The 18,826-nt window shown below is 45.8% G+C and overlaps 1 long non-coding RNA gene across 1 annotated transcript in view; it reads right to left on the bottom strand.

Moving 5' to 3' along the window:
- Window positions 1–18,826, bottom strand: part of LOC308566120 — a 54,482-nt gene that overhangs the window by 11,555 nt on the left and 24,101 nt on the right. Inside the window, exons 3-4 of the long non-coding RNA XR_014000128.1 lie at window positions 4,262–4,444; window positions 4,025–4,137 (exon numbers count right to left, since the gene is read on the bottom strand). This is a non-coding gene — a long non-coding RNA (uncharacterized lncRNA). The remainder of the gene's footprint in view (window positions 1–4,024; window positions 4,138–4,261; window positions 4,445–18,826) is intronic.

Genomic DNA, 18,826 nt, shown 5'->3' with positions numbered 1-18,826 from the left:
GAAGGGGGTAAAGCAAGATTTTCGACTGTAGCCTCTCTGAGGCCTTTCAGGGGACAATCATAAAATCCAAGATTCTGGAAGGTTTTCTTTTTTTCTTTCTTTCTTTTTTCTTTCTTTCTTTTTTTTTTTTAATTTATCTTTATTGATTTCAGAGAGAGGAAGGGAGAGGGAGAGAGAGATAGAAACATCAGTGATGAGAGAGTCATAGATCGGCTGCCTCCTGCACGCCCCCGACTGGGGATCGAGCCCGCAACCCGGGCATGTGCCCTGACCGGGAATCGAACCGCGATCACCTGGATCCTAGGTCGATGCTCAACCTCTGAGCCACGCCCAGCCGGGCTGGAAAGTTGTTTCTTTATGGGACGACTTTATTGGCACCTTTGTTTCAGAAAATCACATGACTTTTAGGTTCACAGATAAGCCTGAAAAGAACCAGTAGCCAATTACATCGAATACAAGAAAATACTGATGAACTGTCCTGTTAAAAGGACAAGTACCAAAAACAGTTCGAAACTTAAGAATTTCAGCTCTCCTGCCAATGAGAAGGCAAATTCGGTATTCAAGACAAATCATTGAATAAATGCTACCTGAGTGGAGATTGTATTTAATAGTATGGTGAAGGGAGTTCACATCCAGCTTCTTTAGTATTTGTCATTTAATTGGATAATTCATAATACCTGAACATTTTTCTGAAAGAATTCCCTTGGATTTTATGTACAAACTCTTAACTTTCAAATTTCCCAAACCTAGATTACTTGCTGGTATAACCTGCTATCAACACATCAGTGTCTCTCCTCTCCTTTCGTGGCGTGTACACCCGCAGAGGAGGGCACCCGCTCACCCATGCTATGTAAAACAGAGTGTCAAGCAGCATTTTGTTGGGTGGCAGGATTGCTCTCCCCTTCCCGTCCCACCTACTCTCTTTCTTCGTCTCACAAACAAGGGCCAACTCCTTGAGTAGCCCCAGGGAATCAAGAGGAAATTCTATGTACTTCTGGAGTATTCCAGCCAGAGGGTTCCAAGAACAAAATTGTTCTAGGAGTCTTCCAACTTTTCTTTTCATAGTTACCATTCTGAAAAATTCAGCTCTTTTTCTGGTTCATAGCAGGCTCTTAAATAATGTTGACTGGTGAATGAATGAATGAATGAATGAATGAATGAATGAATGAATGAACTGACTAAAGAACTGCGCCTTTCTGAAACCGTGGAAGAAACATGGTGTAGAGAAGCATGTAGTCTACTGGGAGGAGCAGAGACTAAAACCAGGAGGCCTAGCCCGCAGCTCCTCCGCTGGCTCACTATTTGATTTTGGGTAGGCTACATTTTTCACACGCCAAGCAGAAATAACACTTATTCTAATGTTTTATAGATAATATCTATGCCACAAATATAGCACCATGTGGTTTAGAGAACACTTGGGCTTACATTCTCTCACTCGACCTTTCCAACCACCAACTGGTGGCAAAGGGTGCCCACCTTTTGGCCTGGAAGCAGAGGTTCACAATGTTGACTATAAGGTCTCGAGAAGTTAATAAAGGGGCCCATCAGGTGAGAAGTTCCAGCCGTGCCCACACCTCCTTCAGGCCCAGCCATAATCAGTTACCTGCCAGTGAGACCATGATGGCAGAACCGTTTCTCAAACCATGAGCTCTTGCTCCAAATCCTTCTTACTTGCCCCCAACCCTTCTCCCTTCCTGCTACTTGTACACCTGTACTGAACACCCGCAACACTGCACACTACCAAGGCCCTCATCAAATGCGGGCCACTGGAAAAATCCTGCAAACATCTTGCTCAGCGTGGAGTGGGCAGTGTGCTCAGTGAACTGGTGGACCTCCTCAGGAGCCAGCGAGCATCTCCTGTAGAGGACCAGATAGGAGACCTTGTAGGCTTCGCAGGCCACATGGTCTCTGTCACTACTGCTCCACATCGAAGCACAGAAACCAAAGTAGACAATACACAAACAAATGGGTGTAGCTGTGTTCCAATAAAGCTTTATTTACAAAAGCAGGCAACAGGTCAGATTTAGCCTGTGGGCCTTTGTTTGCCAAACCCTTGGGCTACAAGAACTCTGAGAAAAGTCTTGAGGTCAAAAACACTACGTTAACGCTTCCTTTTAGAGGCAGGGTCCCGACAACTCTTGATTAACACATCCACCCAGGCACATTTATCCCTCGTCCTTCACTGTCCTCTGATCAAGAACCCCCGGCAGAGGGGACATGGAGCATGTCCCTCTCAGCTGAAGCTCTTCTGAAAGACAAAGCAGGGCAGAGATGAAGCCGGACCCCAGGTCTCTGTGCCCTGCCCAGCTTATCAAGGGCCATCTTCAAACTGTACTGAGTTTTCTATATACCTAATAAAGAGAATAGGACTATTCTTTCACTTCCTAGTCTTCCGTGAGGATATGGGGGCAGGTTGACTAAAGGCCTTTGTGAAATGCGGCTGAAAGGAAGCAATGCGCTTGGCACCACAGAACCTTTTCTCATGTGCAGCTACATGATCACTTTCCATTCTGTGTCTCAAGCACCCCATGGCACCATCCACGTATTAGGCTAATGGCTGCATGAATCTAGTTAAAAGAAACTAAGCAATTATTTTAATTAAAAGAGAACAAAAATAATGCTCCTGGATTCTGTTTTAAGGGGCAAGAAGGAAGTAGGCAGGGCTCAAAGGATCCCACAAAATATTTTTGTGAAAGGAAAAATAATTAAGGCCAAATTTAGAATGTACTTGCAATAAATGGTCCAAATAAAATGAATGGCACCACTGTGCAACTAAAACCCATTCATATGTAAGGGCCCCAGAAACTCCATTTTTATGTGATACCATTCTGAGGGTATAGCCAGTTTTACAATGTGAAAGTGAATGTCTACTAGAGACTTTAATGATCCCTGTGAATCTCTCACATAGTTTCTTACAGAGCTTCTGTGTCAACTCTTTTATTAATCGTAGAAAAGAAAGATATTAGTCAATTTGCCTTTTAAATAAGATTACTTTTTCACTTAAATTCTTAGAGTAAACTGTTCAGGTTTGTTTCTCTGGAAGAATCTATCTTTGGAGAAAAGCCTTGTTACTCATCTATTCTACAAAAAGCAGATTCTACCATAAGAGAGCTTTAATCACCTGAACTGAGTTTAGTCATATAGGAAGAGATTATATCTGCCGACTGTCCACAGCCTTTGCCTTCCTGCCTCCCTCTGGTCGTGGGTGACATTTTGGCCATTTTATTTCATCTCAGGCTTTCATAAAGAGGTGGAGTGAAATTCAAACTAGTCACCTAGTCAATGTTGTTCCTTCTGCTTGAATCTGAAAATGTCTTTTAGCACCTGCTGTCTACCAGCACGCGGCAAGTTATGGGCACCCACGGATGACTAGGACCTAGACTGTCCCTGCAGAGAGCTCACAGTCGAATCACAGAGAGAGGCGTGGGCAGAAAGGAGGCCGCACAGCCCTGCGGATCTGGCCTGAGCCGGTGGTCCAAGAATGGATCATCCAGGGGGGAGACGTGGGCAGTCTGTTCCGGGGAGAAAGAGCAGCGTAGGCCAAAGCTGGGGCACCAAGAATCCCAGGTGGTAGATGGAACTGCAAGCAGATGGGGCTGCTGGGTGGTGGAGCCAAAAGTTAGAGCAAGGCAAAGAAATCATGGAGAACTTGGGCGCCACGTCAGTGAGCCTCGGCTTCATCTCGTAAAGCAATGGAGAGCCACCAAGCAGTTTTCCACAAGGGACTGATGTGGCCGGGTTTCCATTTTGAGCACTTGGATGGTTGAGAAGAAGAAGAAGAAATGGAGACTCGGTGTCCCCCAAATGCCACAGCCCAGGCACAGGTGATTAAGACAATAGCAAGTAGGAATGGAGAGGCGGGGTAAGGTGTGAGATTACAGCACTGAAGGAGATTTTTATAAACATGTGGAACAGGGACTGAAGGGGTCAAAGGCAGGAAATGAAACTGGCTTTGGAGATTCCGGTGGGGAGGAAGCGCTTTAACTGAATGCTTGTCGTATGTCCAAAAAGTTTCCCTTCTTACAGGTTGGCCTTTAAACCCAGGACGGGCCTTGGTCATGGGTCCCGCGATGGAGATGCAGTAAAAGTCTCAGCTTCAGGCCCATGGGCAGGCTGCCGCGTGCCATATGAAAACTCCTAGAAGAGAGTCCAACTTGTATTTACTTTCCCATGCAAAACACACAAAAACAGTTTCCTGCCATAAGTTTAAGTTAAAATAAACAGAAGCCTGGAACGAAAGGAAACTGTGGTAAATACTCACGTGATGGCTACTTTTCTGTGTCCACTTGGCTGGGCTCAGTAATGCCCAGATAACTGGTAAACGTTATTTCTGGTGTGTCTTGGAGGGTTTTTCCGGAGGAGATTGGATTGGCATTAATTGGTGGACTGAGCAGAGAAGACGGCTCTCCCCAAGGTGGTCGGCATGATGCAATCCAGTGAAGGCCTGGCCAGAACAGAAAAGCCAAGAAAGTGTGAATTTCCTCTTTTTGCTTAAGCTGGATATGCATTTTCTCCTGCCCTTGAACATCAAATCTTCTGGTTCTTGGGCCTTCAGAATCCAGCCAGGACTTGTACTATCTCTGCCCTTCCACCCTCTGCCCCGCTATCTCAGGCCTTCAGACTTGAGCTCAGTTACACCCCAGCTTTCCTGGTTCTCCAGCTTGCAGGCAGCAGATCATGGGAAGTCCCTGCCTCCGTAACTGTGCGAACCAATTCCCACAGTAAGTGTCCTCTGACATGTATCTCTATCTATCCCATTTGGTTCTGCTTCTCCAGAGACCCCTGACTAACCTACTTAAAACAAACTATAATTTTTTAATTACTATATTTAGATTAGATGCATTTATGTTTTTCTTTTTAAAGAATGTAAAGAGGATGCGTCTCATATTTTATGAGTCAGCTAAACCTTCGTATCACACCTGAGAGGGACATCACACTGAAGGGAAATTACAGGTAAACTTCATTCATACGTGTTGTTGTAAATATTATCAAAACATTCAGCAATATGTTCAGTAAATAATACATCACAGCCAAGTTGGGTTAGTCCAGAAATGCAAGATTGGTTTACCACTCAAAAACCTATTGAATAATTCACCACACTAACAGAATAAAGGGAAAAGTCATATGATCATTCTACAAGTGAGTGAATACTTAATTTATGACAAAAGTGTCACTTCAGAACACTGGGGAAAGGAAGTCTTTTCTATTAATGGTGTAGGGTAAGTGGATATCCTGGATGAAAATACGCAAACTTGATCCCAACCTCACATCATATGCAAAATCAGTGTCATTGGGTTATAGATATAATCTATAAGTAAGTAAAGTGTAACCTATATAAGTAATCTGCAGATGTAAATGGAAAAGAAGAAACAATAAAGCTTCCAGAAGATAAAATCAAAGGATATTTCCATGGCCTCAAAGTAAGGAAAGTTCTCTTAAATAGACATAAAAAACACTAACTATAAAGGAAAACTGGTAAATTAGACTACGTTAAAATTAAAAATATTCTGTTTGTCCAGAGATACCATAAAGAGAGTAAAAAGTCAAGCTTGGGGTGGTATATGATATTTGCAATAAATATATCCAAAAAAGATCATATCAAGATTACGTAAATATCTCCTACAAATCAGAAAGATGAACAATACAATAGAAAAACTAACAAGACACTTGAAAAGCCCATTCACAGAATAGCCAAATGGCCAATATACACCAAAAGATGCTCAACTTATTAATAATCTGGAAAGTCACATTAAACCCACAGTGAGATTCAACTACATACCACCAGAATGACCAAAATCAAAAAGACTGCAAACACCAAATGCTGACAAGGATGCAGAGCAGCCCGCCTTTCCCCCGCAGCCGGTGGGAGTAGAAAGGACACCACCTCTTTGAAAATCTACTTGACTCTATTAAAGCTGAGCACAGTCACACGGTATAACATAGTAAGTGCCCCTGAAATCAACACACCCAGCAGAAACGTATGCACACACCCACCAAAGGGGTGCCCAGGAAAGTTTGCAACAGCCTGGAACGGAAAACAACCCAAGTCCTCGTCAAGGGTAAAACAGGTCAACTCTGGTATATTATTGATACAGTGGAAGGAAATACAAGGAAAAAATACTGTCATTACACCCAACAATACAAGTACAGCTCACACACATAATGCTGACAGATTCAAACCAGACAAAAGAACACCTACCTTATGATTCCACTTACACGCAGTTCAAAAAGAAAACGAATCTGTGGCGTCAGGAAATCAGGCCTGCGGTTGTCTGGGAGGGCGAGTCCCATCACAGGGCCATCGGGAATGTGGGCTCCACTCACCTTCCTGTCCGGGTGGTTATAGGATGTGTTCTCTCTAGTCTCAGGCCCCTGCTCTTTGCCATCTTCCGTACGTGGAACCCCAAGAAAGCGTGAAGAAAAGTTTCAAACGTTGACATCTTTTCCTTTGGTGAAGTGATGGAGGGGCTCACACGGAAAGTGTTACAGAATATTTTTATGTATTGAAGTCGAGCAGTGGTTTGTTTGACTTGTGCTCGGTGTGTTCCCCTGAGGTCGCTTACAGAGCAGGAAGGAGGGAGAACCACGCAGGATGACAGGTCAGTTGGACCAAGAAAAAGAGGATGGCTGCCCCTCGGGTGAAAATGAACATGACTGGGACCCTCTGCAGCTTAGCTAAGATGTGGGTAATGGGTGAAGGGGAAAAAAGAAAAGTTAGAGGCCCAATGTATAAAATAATGACCATGAAGGGCCTTGCCCTTATTAGCTAAAGAGAGATTAAGGGGTAACAAATTTAGACTGGCTACAAGGAAATGCTGTCTTATGAAATGTATAATCAACCTGTAGCCAATGGCTTAGTAAAATCCAACTCCTCCCTCAAAAAAAAAAAAAAAAAAAAGCTATTTATAGTAGCCAAACCTGCATTTGCAGTTACACTGCCTAATATTGCATTACAAAGGCTCCCCTGCTTCCAGGCTAGACTGGTAGCGGGCTGGGGTCGGGAAGAAAAGTTTCCCTTTGGTGTCGCATTTCACAGCTCTGTCACCCAATACTGACCCATCGGAGGGGCTTCGCAGCATCTGCACCTCCGCCAGGCACCTGGCTGTGGGATCCGGGGCTGCACTGAAACAGGCTTTTATTTTATTCCTGGATGATAACACCTGTAGGCCTGCATTTAGGCAACACAACTGTTTTTGCAACAGCAACCCGTAAATATATGGGCGGTCTCAATACACGTAGGGAAGTAAACAGCAGCTATGCCTACAGTGAGGTAATTCCAAAGACAGCTCTATCGTTTAGCAGCTTGAATTTCAACTGGTGCATTTTGGGGGGTGAAAAAGACCGAGATTATTCACCAAAGTGATTGTCCTGTGCACTTGTATACCTTATATAATTTCTTTTTCAGGGCTTTTTACTTCAAAGAAATCACTAGCTAATGACATTTCAGACTTTAGAAATTTTTCTGATGGTACACCAGGATTCCCTCAGGGACGGGTTGTGAATATAAGTGGGGTTTTTTAAAGATCATTAACAGATATTACAAACCAATTCAAATTGAGCATTTTCTTTGCAAATTACTTTAACTTTTAAAGCCACTGGAAAAAAAAAGACAGTGAGTGATTTAATTTACTTAACCTGTCTACAAATTGCAGCTTTGTGCTCCACCGGCGACTGCATTTCCAACCAAAAAATATCTCTAACTATCTCTAATAGAGATATTTTTCAAAATTATCACACTCGATGAGTGATATTTCAAAAGGTAGTAATGTTTATTTTTTTACTTAGCAAGTTGCCCTGGAACTGAGAATGTTTATTTTACTGATGTGTTTAAAGTAAAAACAGAGCCCGCGACGCCCACATCTGCCGCTTAATTAAACTTCCAGGTAATTAGCAGGCTCATCGTTTCCTGAGCGAATGGACGGTGGCGCTTGGGTGGTAGATTGTGGGGTTTATTTTGTGGGGTCTTTTATTTAATAATAAAACCATACTTTCTGGGCTACAGAGCTAATATTTGGGGTGAGAGCACCACAACTCCCCACACACATCAGGCCCGGCTCTTATTTGCATCTACACCCTGTTGTGTATGTTTTCCATTCAAAGAGCTCCTGTGGACTTCAAAGGGAGTTGCCTGCAAAGACAGGCTGCGTGGGAGTCCGACAGGCTCCAGAGCAGGCCCAGCGCCCGAGAACCCATGCCAGGGCCGGCTCACACTGGAGCCCCCAAACCATGTCACAAAATTAACCGGTCTCCCCTGCCTACGCCATCCCACAGCGCACGTGGGAAATGTCCCCGGGCTGGCCGAGCCCTGCGCTGGCTGCTGGGGCTATGACTTATAAATATTTGATGAGTGGTGTTCCATTTATAAGAAAGTATGTTAATAAGAATATTCTTTGAAATTGGAGTCCAAGGCTGGCTTTAAAAAGGCTCATTGTCCGAGGTACCACAGGTTTCCTTTTTTCCCCTTTTAAAGTGCAAAGTCAACTCACCGCAAACCAAACAAAGGCCTCTAACATCCCTTTGGATGTCCCATGGACAAAAAATGAGTAGGATTCTACTCTGTAGGACGTACTATTTTTGGAAGGATTCATTTGCTTATCCAGCGTAAAGGATCATAGAAACGAATGTTTCCCGAGTGTCTCTGTGTGCCGGACACTTGAATTCTCCTCTTTGAATACTCGCCAATGTATCACGAGGCAGGCTGAAGGGCCCCATTTTTAACACGAAGAAACGGGCCTCACAGAGATCACACAAATTGTCGATCGCGAAGTCCCACAACAGTAAGTGCACCGGGGATCTGGAACCCCCATCTCTCCAAGGCCGGAGCCCATGTCTGTTTCTCCGTCTCACCTAACTCCCAGCTGTCTGCCAATTTCAAGTGTCAAGTTCACATCTGGCAGCAGCTACCATTTTTCTGAAGAGCTAGGACTCAGAGGTGATGGGTTCCTTCAGCTCAAGCCCAGACAGGGAACACTGTCCTCCACATGCTGATAATTAAGTTGCAAGGGAATCATTTGCCCCAGAGCTCCCTGTGGGATTCTGTGAGGAAACGCAGACTCCACGGCAGCTGGGGAGCTACACGGGCGAGTCTGAATGCCACCTGCGTGTGTCCTGAATGCTAACACATCTCTCCGAGCCTCAGACAGCAAAGGTGATTCTAGTGACCGCAGCAGGCTCCCTCGTGCACAAGGTCAAGGAAGAGAACGGGCAAGGGGTCCAGGATGACAGAGGACCCAATGCTCATCTATGGAGAGGCGACGCCTGCAAAATCGCCACAGCTCCGTATTAGGAATCGTTGGGAAGTCGGATCTCCCACTGATCACCTTGGGCTCCTCAAGATTTGGGAGACCTGATGAGGTGTAGGATGTGGCCCTTCAGGGGCCACAGAGTGAGATTAGAGGGCCTCATTTCTGTCTACCTGTTGAGCAGACACCAGCCAGGGGCCCCAGCCCCAACCACCGGTGAGCTCCCTCCCGCTCCACAGGCTCCTACAGCAAGAGCCCCTGAGGCCGCCAGAAGGAGCCATTTGCCCACAGTCAGCCCACAGGAGCAGAGGCACTGCTCTTGGGGCTGCCCACAGGGACGCCAGGTCTTTCTCCGCTTCTCGAAGGCTGCCTCGTCCTCTGCAGCATGGGCACAGCAGAATACCACCTGCTCCGCCTGGCACGCTGGGTGGTGCTGAAGGTGGGACGTGGTAAAAAGTGCTTCATGCGACCTCTGCTGCAGGGACTGCCCCTCACTAACGTTGCTTTAAATCCAGGCTCACTTCTCAGCATCAGACTCGTTACTATATCCCCATTGTTGTGACTCGGGCTTTTAGAGAAAATTAATCTACGTGAGAGCGACGTTTCATGTGATAGAAGTCAAAACCGAAGCTTAAAAATAAAATATTTTCTGAGCACGGAGCATTACTTTTTTATATTTTTGCACTCACTCAATAAATCTTTACATGCACTGAGTTGTGGCTCGGGCTCTGTCTGCATTAGGGTGGATTTCTAAGCACACTTTACCGGGCACTTCAGGTAAAATCAAACTCCTGGACATGACCCACGAGGCCAGGATGCCCCGATGCCTGCTGGCCTCTCGGGCCCCGCTCCGCATACACTCCTGGAAGAGGCCCGCTGGAGTCCTGCTCCTGGGTCTCTCCCTTCCTGGCCTGGACCGTCACCCACTGCTCCCAGCTCTTCATTACCGATTCAGCTCAAATACCCTCTCGCAGAGACTCCCGAAGTCTCTGCATCCACAACAGCCAGCCCTCATCTCCCCGGCCCTTTTAGCACCATTACCACCTGTGACATTCTTTCTTTTCGGTCCCTCCTGTGCCATTCATCTCAACTGTAGCCTCCAGGAAGTCAGAGATCATCTCCTCCATTCCCTCACTTTGTCCCCAAGCCCAGCACAGGCCTGGCACATGAAGCACATGTGAAGACACGGGAAACAGCACTGCCTCGATCTGGCCTCACCTGCTGTAAAATAACAAAACCCAGCAGCCAGGGCTCTGCGGCATCAGCTGCACTGGCGGCCCTGGAAGGAGAAAAGCTCTCAGTCTTCCTCCCCCACCAGCTCGAATTCCTTCTCCTGCATTAACCACGCCTCCTCCTGCGAGGTGGGGGCTCACCTGACCCTGGGGAGGACCCGTGGCCTGGGAAAAGTCGTACCTGTCAGCCAGGGTCCTGCCTGCCAAGGAGGCCCGGCTTGCTCTGCCCTGCAGCGTGAGGTGGTGATGGGCTGGGTGCCCACGTGCGACTCTCGCGTGCTCCCCGGGGCTCCTCGGTCTGAGCGAGCACTGGCTCCCGAGACAGCCCAGAACATCAGCTCCTGTGGCTGCAAGAGTTCCAGGCCACACCCACCACGTGGACATCTTTGTTAGTCTTAAATTTTCTTTCTTTGTTGGATCTTTGTCAAATTAGAGAATATATACTAGTTGTAACAAGTGAAACACTTTAAAATGTGAACAAAAGCAAAGACGATTCTCCCTGTCCCACCTCATTACCATGCCTATATTCATGTTACTTATATAATAATGTAATGTAACATATGCACAATGTATATAATATATATTCATATATAGTCACATAAATGAACATATAATTATATTATGCATCATTTTACATGGCTGGGGAATTTTAGGATAGCATTCTTTCTTATTTCATTACCACCCATCTATGCATTTTGCTTGCTTTTCCCAGGTGTGGTTACCCCAGGGACATTCTGGAGAGCACAGCTGTGCTCTGGCCAGAGGACCGCACCTGTGGGCAGTGGCACCAGCTTCCCTTTCTGTGCTTAAACACACCTGCCTTAGTCATGCTGGAATTCAGGTGAGTCCTCAAAGAGGCACTGCTGGTGTTTTCTCTTCTCAGTTGCTGGTTTGGGGACATTTCAGAGATGCCTTTCCCCCTCTCCCTCCACCCCCACCCCCAGGTCACAGACCACCCCTGGGCACCGGCTCTGGTGTCCCGTTCCTCCTGGGCCCCCTTGCTTCCTTCTGTTTGTAACCAGCTCGATTTGGAGCTGACAGCCCAGGTATTATTTCTGCCCTTGTCTATTTCCAGTGACTTTCTCAAAATAACAATCTCCACACCAGCGCCTCTTTCCCCTCCTCTACAGGCGCCTCTCCCATCCCTCCTCCTCAAGGCTTCCCCAGGCTTTTGCTCGGTACCCATTTACTCAGCCCATTTGTCTGCAGTGACTCTTCCTACTGACCCTCCCCCTACCAGGTCACAAATTACACAACACATTTGTGTATTGCTTTGTAGGTTTCAAACATATACAAATAGATTACTTCAACTAATTCTTACAACAGTCCTATGAAATCGAGAAGACCTTAAAAGACATTAACAGGCAATTTGCAAAGAAAACATTAAAATGGCCACATGAGAAAATACTCGGTTTCACTGTTAATAAAAGAAACGCAAAGCGAAGAACATGTATATATTCTTTGCCTATGAATTAACAAATGTTTAGAAGAATGATAACACTGTCTGTTCAGGACGTACACTGGGTCATTCCAGGCAGGAGCACATATGGGTGGCACCTCTCTGACCGACAGCTTGCCAACACACAGTGAACTAGAAAACCACGGAGCCATGCAATTCCTCTTGTAGGAATGTACCCCAAGGAGACAAACAAAGCTAGGGAGAAAGTTTCAGCCACAAGGATACTTTAATATGTGACTGGTTAAGTTGAAGCCATGCAATAAAATGCTCTGAAAAAATTAAAAATAATGTGGAATATATACTGTAATGCAAAACTTTCTGATACAAGTAAAAACAATCACACAATAATACGTATTGTCTAAGTCCCTAAGTCCTATATATATGTAAATATAAATATCGCTCACCTTAAAATGTCAAAAAAGGCTGTCTCCAAGTGAGGGCGTTATGAGTATCTTCTTAATTTCTTCTCACCTCTATGTTCTAAATTATTTTCAATAACCATTTATAACTTTGTAAAGGGGAAACAAGAGAATTATACCATTTAAAAACGGGCCTTTGTCTCAATGGAACCAGCTCTACATTTGATTCTTTCATCTTCTCACGTATTCTTTCAACAATAGTTAGTGAACTCCTACTGTATACAAAGCATTCTGCTAAGTGGTAAGGATACAGTAATTAAACAGCTTTAAAATGGAAAAGAAAATCGGTGCCTCTGCCCTGGAGAAGGTGCCCTTGGTAAATGGGAGACAGCCCGGGGCGGGGGGACCTACGTGAACAGTGACTATACCAAGCACAGCTGGAGCCCATTAGGCATTACTCTGCCCTGAACCCAAGAAATGCCTGAGGCTGTCAATGCATCCTGTCATCCTGGGGTGAGACCTGGCCTGGGCAAGGGACCTGGGTCTGAAAGGTGGTTTCTGGGAGTGGACACTGAAGGGAGAGCCCAGAATGAGATTCCCTCGGGCTTCTAAAGCTCGTAGCTGTTGTCTCTCCGACCAACTTGAGACAAATGGCTGAGTGGCCTGGCTGTGGGAGAAACGGGTCAGTCCATGGGCTGCACGGCTACGGACATTAATTGGATGGCCCCAAATGATCCATCTTATATATGAGTGATTAGTGAAAATTCAACAAAACTCCCCAAAGCGTCCCTCTGAGTCTGCACCCTGATTGAGCGTCGGCCTCCTGCTCTTCCTGGATGATACTCCGTCTAACTTTCGAGGTTGGAGCCTCCCACACACTTCAAAGCTGGTCCGCCCCCCCCCCCAGGGAGGCCACGCAGGAATGTGGCATTGTAAGAAGTCTCTGCGGCCTCTAAGGGCACCGTTTGCTGTCCCCTGGGAACACTGTCATATTCTAAGTTAACTCAAGGCATCTGCTTTGAGTTTTTGTTTCCCACAAATAAAGAATTTGTGCAGCTTTTCCCCCAGAAGGCCACTGTGTTCCCTAGAGACCTGGCTGGAGGTGGGAGGGACCGTGGGGAAGTGAACCAGTCCCCCTGGACCCTGAATCCGTGACCTCATTAGCACAGGGTTCCAATCCACTGAGCTACCAGGCACCTTCCTCACTAAAGGCAGTGAAGCAATAATTGCTAAATGTTCATTCTTAGGTTAACTACAGATGAGTAGAGTTCCTCACTGGGAAGTGAGAGAGATTTGTTCATTCTTGAAAAGAAGTTTAGGTCCTCTGCAGATGATCCCTTTGGTTGCTTTTAAGACATAATTTTGGCATCTGAAGATGCTACTGATCAGGACCCATGCTCCCATGGATTTTTCAGCCGTATCCTGAGCAGGAGACTTTCAAGGTAAAAGCAAAGGGTGTCCCTTCTGCACTTACGATTCCACCGTAGTTTCCATTTCAAAATCAGGCACAAAACGTAGGTGCAACATGTAAGAAAGGTTGCCACCCTGAGCCAGAGATGTCCTATTAGAGAGGGAGGGGCTGGATCCCTTCCCTCCCCCCCATCCCCAGAGCCCCGACTCCTGTGGATAGAGACCCTCTGTCCCTGGGGAAGAGAGGCCCGACTGACCCAGACTCGGACCCGGGCCCGCAGCCCTGGCTCAGGGCTGCTGTGACCCGCCCCGCTCTGCCCTCTTCCTTTACCCCAGCCGTCCCTGAGGAACCAGCCAGATTTACAAATGGCAAATATGGTTTGGAACAAAGTTTTGACACTGACTCGGTATCCTGTGCTCATATTACATTTCTATGAATATTCCACCGACTTTTCAACTCCGAAGAGCAGTTTCCGCTCTGAGGCTACATTTCACATTCAGGCCATTTCAACTTCAGTCGCTCCCACCCTGGCGGCGATCTTTGAAACTGATATGGCCCTGAAAGAAGCCAGAATAACTGTTTAAAAATATTAGTAATGGGCTCGGTTCCCAGTCTTTGTAATCCTGTGGAAGGAACTCAGCGAGAAGGCGCACTGGGGACTGAACTGTGTGCCGGAAACGCCTGCTTGCAGGAGAATTTCTATGCAAGAGCAAAAGGAAGAAATCTCCCCTTGCATTTTGCATGGATCACCTCCTGCCCCAGGAGCTTAAAGCCCATCTTTAGATACCCACCCTCTGCCTTTGGGAGGGAAACCCCGCCACCTCCGGTGGAGGGACCAGCCTGACACCTTGGGGCACCCCAGTTCTGCCACTCGCCATAGGGCTTGTGCAAAGTTAGGCCATCTTCTTTGAGCTGTCGATTTCCTCACCTGTAAAATGTAAAACAGTGACTGTCTCCACGTGAAATAATGACAGGAAATTAGTCTATTGCCTAGAACATAGTAACTACTCATTGAAGCTTAACTATTGTAGCTACTATCTACCTCCTGAGAAAAGCATGGCTATTATCTCAGGGGACTGTGTCTGCATTCCAGATACCCTTCCTTTATAAATCTCAACAGACAATGAAGTCCTACAGCTGTACATCCACAAAGAAGATTAAACTGACCGCAACCAAGCTTAAATAGGGCACTGACTCAAATAGCTAAGAGGTGGCATCTGAAAATGAAAATAGCTAACCCTGATTTCTAAATAATGCCTTTAAAAATGTTTTCTTATACTTGTCTGCATTTACGCATAACCCATGGGCTCAGACAATAGGGCAGGGAAGGCCTGGGGTGGGGCGGCAGCCGGGTGGAGGGGGACAATGGGGGGAAATGGGGGACGCCTGTAATACTCTCAACGATAAAGATAAATTTATAATAATAATAATAATAATAAAAGTGTTTTCTTATGAAATACATTTAAAAAAGGTGTAAGGTGCTTTCCAAACTCGCCTGATCAAGATATCTGATCTTCAAACCGTAATTCTCTACAACACACTAAAATTTTAGTCTACTAAGGATTCTCAGGAATTTCAAATATTAGTCTACAAAAAATTCCACCACTTCAAATAAAATCAGACTAAGTATAATTTTATCTGAAAATACAATCTGAGACAACCCTGTTTCATATTGAAAGAACACTCTTATGAGCATTTTGTAAGTTACAACTGAAAACTTCTACTCAAGTTCAAGTTGACAGTTAGGATAAATAAATAGAAAGTAACTTGTTGAATCGTATCTGTCTTAGAGTTGTGGGCTCATTTTGCCACTTTAATCTCCAGGAGGGAATATTAATTCAATAAAATAAACATTTTTAATTTCCTCCACGTTATCCCTCAAACCCTGCCAACGCACGTATCTGTGGCTCGCTTAAAGGATTTGTGAAGCAGCCCCCAACTTACTTAAAAGAGAATGTTTGATTGTCGTAAGAAAATGAAGGAATGGATGTGAGGGCTCATTGTTTTAATGCAATGAGCCCTTAATCGCTTCCAGTTCTGATTCATCAGAAATGTAGTACTCTTGGGGGATTTTTTTTTTTTTCTTTTTGGTCACTAAATATTGTCTTTCATTTTGAGATATTTATTTCTTGCCAGAAAATGATACTGTATTTTTTCCCTAATGATGAAGGATGAAAGATGGAGAGAATTCCATTCGGTAATTATGGGACCACGAAGAAGTAAACTGATTCGGAAAACAAATCCCCAAAAGAAAAATAAAACGTATTATATGAGGTGGAAGCAGGGAATTCTTGGCAAATATTCAATTGGAGCCAGGATTGGTAATTTAATAATATCCTTGTTTTGTTAATATTGGTGGGGGGTGGGGGTTAAAGCTCTAGGGTTTTAGCTTTGGGCCAGAATCTCTCTACTATGCACCATTACCTCAGCCAGCAAAGGGGTTTAAAGACACAAATGCCTGGAGGCTTTTCAAAGGGTTGTTAAAACTACACAGGCCCTGGGCGAGGTCAGAGCCAGAGGTCAAGACGGAACCTTGATCTCTACAGTTCAGTGGGCTCTGAGAATCACCTCCAGAGAAAGCCCACTCTGAACACTCTTCCCAGAGCCTAGAGCATCGCACCCAAACCAGCGCAGACAGGTGAATTCCTGGAGTGGGACCTGCAGATTGCAACAATTCTGCCAAATTATTCTGATTCCCTGGGTAATTGTGCCCCTTCACTTTGGGCTGGTCCTTCTAGCTTCCCCCTGATGGTTGCTGAGCAGAGTGTGGCAGGAAAAATCGCCCTAACTTTGGTAATCCTGGCCACACCTGGGCACTTCAAAGGGGTACACAGAGTGGTGTAGGTGGTAAAAGAGTTAAAGGGCATGTAATACACAGACCCTTTCTGGGACCTGAAGGTCATGAGGTCATGGAGTGTGTCATGTTTTTAGCTCTGGTTCTCTTCCACGTTTAAAGGAGAGAGCACCACAGGAAGAAAATTGAAATGGAAAAAAAAAATTCAAGGGAGAGAAAGATATGTTTAGTGCAAACCCAGTCTCCAAAATACTTCTGAGTTGCCACTTTTCTTCCATGACCTTTTTAATTCCTGGATTATGCAATGTGTAGGGGGGAAAAATTGCTACAAAAAATCTTACCTTGTTTACTTGTCTCCATGATGGCATGAAGAGAAAAATTATATGGGTCACACAAGTGTGTGTTTAAATGAGAGTGGCAGTAGTAGAAATACTAGTGATGGTCATGGTGGTGGTGATGATGGTGGTGATGGTGGTGATGGTGATGATGGTGGTGATGGTGATGGTGGTGATGGTGATGGTGGTGATGGTGATGGTGGTGATGATGGTGGTGATGGTGATGGTGCTGATAGTGATGGTGATGGTGGTGATGGTGATGGTGGTGATGGTGATGGTGGTGATGGTGATGGTGGTGATGATGGTGGTGATGGTGATGGTGGTGATAGTGATGGTGATGGTGGTGATGGTGATGGTGATGGTGGTGGTGGTGGTGATGGTGGTGGTGGTGGTGGTGATGGTGATGGTGATGATGGTGGTGATGGTGATGGTGGTGATGGTGATGGTGATGGTGGTGATGGTGATGGTGATGGTGGTGGTGGTGGTGATGGTGATGGTGGTGATGGTGATGGTGGTGATGATGGCGGTGATGGTGATGGTGGTGATAGTGATGGTGATGGTGGTGATAGTGATGGTGATGGTGGTGATGGTGATGGTGGTGGTGGTGGTGATGGTGATGGTGGTGATGGTGATGGTGGTGATGATGGTGGTGATGGTGGTGGTGGTGATGGTGGTGATGGTGATGGTGGTGATAGTGATGGTGATGGTGGTGATGGTGATGGTGGTGGTGGTGGTGATGGTGATGGTGGTGATGGTGATGGTGGTGATGATGGTGGTGATGGTGATGGTGGTGATAGTGATGGTGATGGTGGTGATGGTGATGGTGATGGTGGTGGTGGTGGTGATGGTGGTGGTGGTGGTGGTGATGGTGATGGTGATGGTGGTGATGGTGATGGTGATGGTGGTGATGGTGATGGTGGTGGTGGTGGTGATGGTGATGGTGGTGATGGTAATGGTGGTGATGATGGTGGTGATGGTGATGGTGGTGATAGTGATGGTGATGGTGGTGATGGTGATGGTGATGGTGGTGGTGGTGGTGATGGTGGTGGTGGTGGTGGTGATGGTGATGGTGATGATGGTGGTGATGGTGATGGTGGTGATGGTGGTGATGGTGATGGTGGTGATAGTGATGGTGATGGTGGTGATGGTGATGGTAGTGATGGTGGTGGTGGTGGTGGTGGTGGTGGTGATGGTGATGGTGGTGATGGTGATGGTGGTGGTGGTGGTAGTGGTGGTGATGGTGACGGTGGTGATGATGGTGGTGATGGTGGTGATGGTGATGGTGATGGTGATGGTGGTGGTGGTGGTGGTAGTGGTGGTGATGGTGACGGTGGTGATGATGGTGGTGATGGTGGTGATGATGGTGGTGGTGGTAGTGGTGGTGGTGATGGTGATGGTGGTGGTGGTGGTGGTGGTGATGGTGGTGATGGTGGTGATGGTGATGGTGATGATGGTGATGATGGTGATGATGGTGGTGATGGTGATGGTGGTGATAGTGGTGATGGTCATGGTGGTGGTGGTGATGGTAATGATGGTGATGGTCATGGTGGTGATGGTCATGGTGGTACTTGTGGTGAGGGTGGAAGTGGTGATTATAGTTCTATCATTCAAAAATGAATTAAACACTTTAACATATATATTAGACACTTGAAAAGTCTACTCTACCTATCTTGTCTGACTCTTAATTTCTGCCAAATGTTGATTAATCTGATCACAAAGATGTTGTTCTTTGATTAAGACTTGAAAGGTACTTTCAAAAGAAGGCAAAAAAAACTGGAGTTAATGCAACTGCCTAAGGGATGTACTTCTCTCTGTGGGTGAGTTTTTATACTTCATTATTATTTTCATCATAATCATTGTCACTGAAAGCATTTCAAAGTATCAATAGTCCTTGAAGCTGCTGTATCACAAAGTTCCCAGGATGCAGGACATTCCCTTCACGGTGATTGTCGTGGAAATAGGCGACGACACTTTACCGATGCTGAAAAATGCCT

Source organism: Miniopterus schreibersii (assembly GCF_964146895.1).
Source record: "Miniopterus schreibersii genome assembly, chromosome: 13".
Taxonomy (NCBI): Eukaryota; Metazoa; Chordata; class Mammalia; order Chiroptera; family Miniopteridae; genus Miniopterus; species Miniopterus schreibersii.
This window is presented reverse-complemented; position numbering and strand designations above follow the sequence as displayed.